Raw genomic sequence first — 6,318 nt, forward strand, 5'->3', positions numbered from 1 at the left:
CTTAACCTCCAGTAGAGGAGACGGCTCCAGTTCGGGGCGTACTCCCCGCTCCACCCGCTGATCCTTCTGCTTTATTACCACCTGACCGTGGATCATCGTCGAAAGCTTTGGACCGCCAACTGCTGCTGAAGACTCTGGGCTGCAGACCGCCGCTGAAGACTCTGGGCTGCAGACCGCCGCTGAAGGCTCTGGGCTGCAGACCACCGCTGAAGACTCTGGGCTGCAGACTGCCGCTGAATACTCTGGGCTGCAGACCACCGCTGGAGGCTCCGGACTGGGGAGCGTCACCGGAGGCTCCGGACTGGCGAGCGTCGCCAGAGGCTCCGGGCTGGGGAGCGTCGCCGGAGGCTCCGGACTGGGAAGCGTCGCCTGAGGCTCCGGACTGGGAAGCGTCATTATAGGTTCCGGACTTGGGCTCGTTGCTGCAGGCTCCATGCCATGGATCATCTCTTCAGGTTCCGCACCATGGATCATCACTGGAGACTTCGTACCATGGATCATCTCTACAGGCTCCGGGCCATGGATCATCTCTACAGGCTCCGGGCCATGGATCATTCCTACAGGCTTCTTGCCATGGATTATCCCTACAGGCTCCGGACCATGGATAATCCCTACAGGCTTCTTGCCATGGATTATCTCTACAGGCTCCGGGCCATGGATTAACTCTGGAGGCTTCGTGCCATGGAACATCCCTACAGGCTCCGGGCCATGGATCATCACTACAGGCTTCATGCCATGGATCATCTCTACAGGCTTCAGACCATAGATTATCAATGGAGGCTTTTCTCGTGGAGCTGGAACAGGTCTCACTGGACTGGAGAGATGCACTGAGGACCGGGTGCGCAGAACAGGCACCGGACATACTGGGCTATGGAGGCGCACTGGAGGGAGAGTGTGAGGAGCAGGCCCAGGACGTACTGGGCTATGGAGGCTCACTGGACGGAGAGTGCGAGGAGCAGGCACAGGACATACTGGGCTATGGAGGTGCACTGGAGGGAGAGTGCGAGGAGCAGGCACAGGACGTATTGGGCTATGGAGGCGCACTGGAGGGAGAGTGCGAGAGGCAGGCACATGCTCACCACAATAAGCAAGGGGAGTTGGCTCAGGTCTCACCCCTGGCCCAGCCAAACTACCCGTGTGCCCCCCCACAAACATTTTTTGGGGCTGCCTCTCATTCTTCCGTTGTTGTTGCGCTCTTGCTGCCTCCACCCGTTCCCCTTGAAGGCGCTCTTCTCCTGCCCCTAAATCCTTCAAAGCCCTAGATATACTCCTCCTTATCTCCTCAAATGTCCATAGGTCCATATCACGCTGCTTGGTCCCTTGGTGGTGGGTGATTCTGTCACGGCTTTCAAAAGGATCGGACCAAAGTGCAGCGTGGTTGTAGTTCCACATTTTATTAAATCCGTGAAACTTTGCAAAACATAAATAACTGAATTACCAAAACAACAAACCGTGACGCAGAGAGAAACAAACATTACTCAAAAGATAACAACCCACAAACACAAGTGGAAAAACCCCTACATAAATATGATCTCCAATTAGAAACAACGAGAACCGGCTGCCTCTAATTGGAGATCATCCCAACAACCCCAACATAGAAATAGAAACATAGAAAAACCACATAGAAACAGATAACAAGAAAACCACCCCAAAACACCCCCTGTCACGCCCTGACCTACTCTACTATAGAAAATGACATCTTACAAGGGTCAGGACGTGACACTCTACTCAAACAACCATAAATACTTACGACTTAGAGTCATATATCGTATCATCAAAGAGGATAACTGCATATTTATGATTGTCTGAGTGGAGCAAGCCACTATCTGGGTGTGTATTATTAGTTGCCTGATTATTGTCGAGGTTCTGACTTTTTCTACCATCAGTACAGTATTGTTTGTCACTGTTTTTGGTCATCTTGTGAACTTGGTCAGCTGAATCTTCGTGAAAGTACTGTTGTATTTCAGAAAATTATCTAGCGGAAGTAACAGATCTAAGAAGTAATTTTTGTGTACGCTTGTTAATGTGTTATTTATGTGTCAAACAAGCAAATCTAATCCTCTAAACTTTGCTTGCTCTTTATATCTGCCTCTGTACTGTTTCCCTTTAATGCCTAGAACCTGTCTAAAGTTTAGATGTTACAATTGTAATACAAATTGTAAATTTTACATTTTTCTAAGGTGTTTCCTAAGGTGGTCCATAGCAACTCAATCCGTATCACAGAGATACAGTAAGTTTAACAGGCTAGAGTCTATTTAGTCTATTTGTTTTTGATTTGATTGTATTTACCAACGTCCTGATAAATACATCAGTTATTGTCCAATTTTTTTACTCTGCCTGTAATTGTTAACTTCCTGCAACAAACAATTAACTCACAAACAATTAACTCACAAACAAGTTTGCGCACCTGCTCTCCTTCCAGTCAAAGAGTGGGCGTGGGCAGGAATTATAACATTTGCCTACGCCCAATGAATACTACAGTGTGTAGATTATGGTATTGTACAGCATGCTACACATGCACTACACCTGAATCAAATAAAATCACATTTGTCACATGGTTTGTAAACAACAGGTGTAGACTAACAGTGAATTGCTTACTTACGGGCCCTTCCCAACAATGCAGAGAGAATTTTTTTTTGTTGAAAAATAACACAAGAAATAAATACACAATGTGTAACGATAACTTGGCTATATACACGGGGTACCAGTACCAATAAGAGTTGGTGTGCAGGGGTATTAGATATTTGAGGTAGATACTGTATAAGTAGGGATAAAGTGAACAATAGATAGGCAACAGGATAGATAACAAACAGTAACAGCAGCATATGTGATGAGTCAAAAGAGTTAGTGCAAAAAGTGTCAATGCAGACAGTCTGGGTATTAACTATTTAACTAACTATTTAACAGTGTAGAATCTGTGTTCTTCACGGTAGAAACTGTTCAGGGTCCTGTTGGTTCCAGACTTGGTGCATCGGTACCGCTTGGTGTGCGGTAGCAGAGAGAACAGTGTATGACTTGGGTGGCTGGAGTCTTTGACAATTTTTAGGGCCTTCTTCTGACACCGCCTGGTATAGAGGTCCTGGATGGCAGGGAGCTTGAACCCAGTGATGTACTGGGCTGTACTCACTTCCCTCTGTACTGCCAAGCAGTTGCCATACCAAGCAGTGATGCAGTCACTTAAGATGTTCTCAATGTTGCAGTTGTAGAACTTTATAAGGATCTGAGGGCCCATGACAAACCTTTTCAGCCTCCTGAGAGGGAAGAGGTGTTGTCGGGCCCTCTTCACGACTGTATTGGTGTGTGTGGACCATGATAATTCCTTAGTGATGTGGACACCGAGAAACTTGAAGCTTTAGTACACCTGTGATGTTTGTGATGTTCTGATGTAATGTACTTGTTATTGTATCTTGTAATTGTATATTTTATTTTATGTCCTCAGAACACCATTGAAAATGAGACCCTGGTATCCGTTGGACTCCCCTGATTAAATAAAAGTTAATAACTTTTATGTGTCAAGGACTCCAGCCACCCTAGTCATAGACTGTTCTCTCTGCTACCACATGGCAAGCGGTACAGGAGCACCAAGTCTAGGTCCAAGAGGCTTCTAAACAGCTTCTACCCCCAAGCCATAAAACTCCTGAACATCTAATCAAATGGCTACCCAGACTATTTGCATTGCCCCCCACCCCCACCCCCTCTTAAACACCGCTGCTACTCTCTGTTATTATCTATGCATAGTCACTTTAATAACTGTACCTACATGTACATATTCCCTCAATTACCTCGACTAACCGGTGCCCCCGCACATTGACTCTGTACCGGTACCCCCTGTATATAGTCTCGCTATTGTTATTTTACTGCTGCTCTTTAATTACTTGGTCCTTTTATTTCTTATTCTTATTCATATTTTTTCAACTGCAATGTTGGTTAGTGGCTTGTAAGTAATCATTTCACTGTAAGGTCTACACATGTTGTTTCCAGCGCATGTGACTAATAACATTTTATTTGATCGGGGGGAACCTTAGAGGAAATCCCCGCCATGAGCTCCCCAAGAACACAGCACATGGAATTCAAAACAGCATCAACAAAGCTAGCAGCTAGCAGTAAAGCTAGCCAATATAAGCACTACAGTATGTGATTGAGGGATACTACACTCTGTAGCATAGAATTCTCCAGTATACTACAAAAGTCTATAGTAAGCACTACACAATCAAGGGGGATACTACAGTGAAATATAGTATTCTCCAGTATAATACAAAATTCTAAAGTAAGCACTACATGACTGAGGGATACCACAGTGTGTAGTATAGTATTCTACAGTATAGTTCAGTTTATTACAGTTTAGTTGGTACTTTTGTAGCAAACTGTAGTATTTTTAAGTAGGAATGTCTGAAGATTGCCTGTCCTCTGCCTTGCACTGTGCCCTCACAGCCACGTGCCACACAATGAAAAACCCTGTTTGATTACATAGCACTAGTTTAAAAGAGCATGTTAAACTTCTTGACCTAAAGGTAGTTGTTACGGTTGTCGTAGGATGAAGCGGACCAAAGTGCAGCGTGATTATCGTTCCACATATTTTATTGAACTGTGAAACTATGCAATACATACAAAATAAACTGAATAAACAAAAACAACAAACCGTGACGAAGGGTTAACATAAACGTACTCAAAAACAATCTCCCACAAACCCAGGTGGGAAAAACACCTACTTAAGTATTATCTCCAATTAGAGACAACAATTGGAGATCATCCCAAACAAAAACCCAACATAGAAATACAAAACTAGAACATAACAACATAGAAAATCTGAACTAGAAAACCCCCCGTCACGCCCTGACCTACTCTACCATAGAAAATAACAGCTTTCTATGGTCAGGACGTGACAGTACCCCCCACCAAAGGTGCGGACTCCGAACGCACCTAAACAACAACGAAAAAAAAGGGGAAAAAAGGGAGAGTTAGGAAGGGTGACTAATGTCTACGGCGGCTCTGGTGCTGTACGCAGAACATTCTCATCCCGCGGATCCTCCCGCAGAGGAGGCGACTCTGGTTCGGGGCGTAACCCCTGCTCCGCCCGCTGATCTCTCCGTTTTTGTGTCACCGGACCCTGGATCGTTGCTGAAGGACCCAGACTGTGGATCATCACCGGAGGTTCTGGACTGCGGACCGCCGCTGGAGGTTCTGGACTGCGGACCGTCGCTGGAGGTTCTGGACTGCGGACCGCCGCTGGAGGTTCTGGACTGCGGGCCGTCGCTGAAGACTCTGGACTGCGGGCCGTCTCAGGAGGTTCCGGACTGCAGGCCGTCTCAGGATGTTCCGGGCTGCGGGCCGTCTCAGGAGGTTCCGGGCTGCGGGCCGTCTCAGGAGGTTCCGGACTGCGGGCCGTCTCAGGAGGTTCTGGACTGCGGGCCGTCTCAGGAGGTTCAGGACTGGGGACGTCGCTGCAGGCTCCATGCTATGGATCATCACTGCAGGCTTCGTGCCATGGATCATACCTACAGGCTTCGCGCCATGGATCACCATGGGAGGCTTCGTGCCATGGATCATCACTGGAGGCTTCGTGCCATGGATCATACCTACAGGCTTCGTGCCATGGATCATCCATACAGGCTCCGGGCCATGGATCATCACTGGAGGCTTCTTACGTGGAGCCGGAACAGGTCTCACCGGACTGGGTACTGGGAACTGTCGCCGGAAGCTCTGGACTGGGAACTGTCGCCGGAGGCCTGATGCGTGGGGCTGGCACAGATGGCGCCAGACTGGTAACACGCACCTCAGGGTGAGTATGGAGAGCAGGAACAGGACACACCGGACTGGAGAGACTCACTGGAGGCCAGGTGCGTGGAGCAGGTACAGGTGGCGCCAGACTGGTAACACGCACCTCAGGGCGAGTACGGGGAGCTGACTCAGGTGGTACCAAACTGATAACACGTTCCTTTGGGAAAAATCTGTGCATCCTCCACCAACTCAACAACTCTCCCATATCTCTCTTCTCCTGGATTGGCTCTGGTTCTCTCCTCGGCTCCGCCGACTGCTCCATGTGCCTCCCCCCAAAAAAATTATTGGGGTTTCTGTGGCCTTCCTTCCCGACTTCATAGCTGTCCCTCCTTCGCTGCTTCCGTCTGCTTAACTGGCAGGCTCTTGTCTCCTGCCACTATTCCTGCCAAATTCCAGGATATACTCCTCCTAATCTCCTCAAAAGTCCACTGGTCCATACCACGCTGCTTGGTCCTTCGGTGGTGGGAGATTCTGTCACGGTTGTCGTAGGATGAAGCGGACCAAAGTGCAGCGTGATTATCGTTCCACATATTTTACTGA

Source organism: Salmo salar, chromosome 19 (assembly GCF_965601325.2).
Source record: "Salmo salar chromosome 19, fSalSal1, whole genome shotgun sequence".
Lineage (NCBI taxonomy): Eukaryota > Metazoa > Chordata > Actinopteri > Salmoniformes > Salmonidae > Salmo > Salmo salar.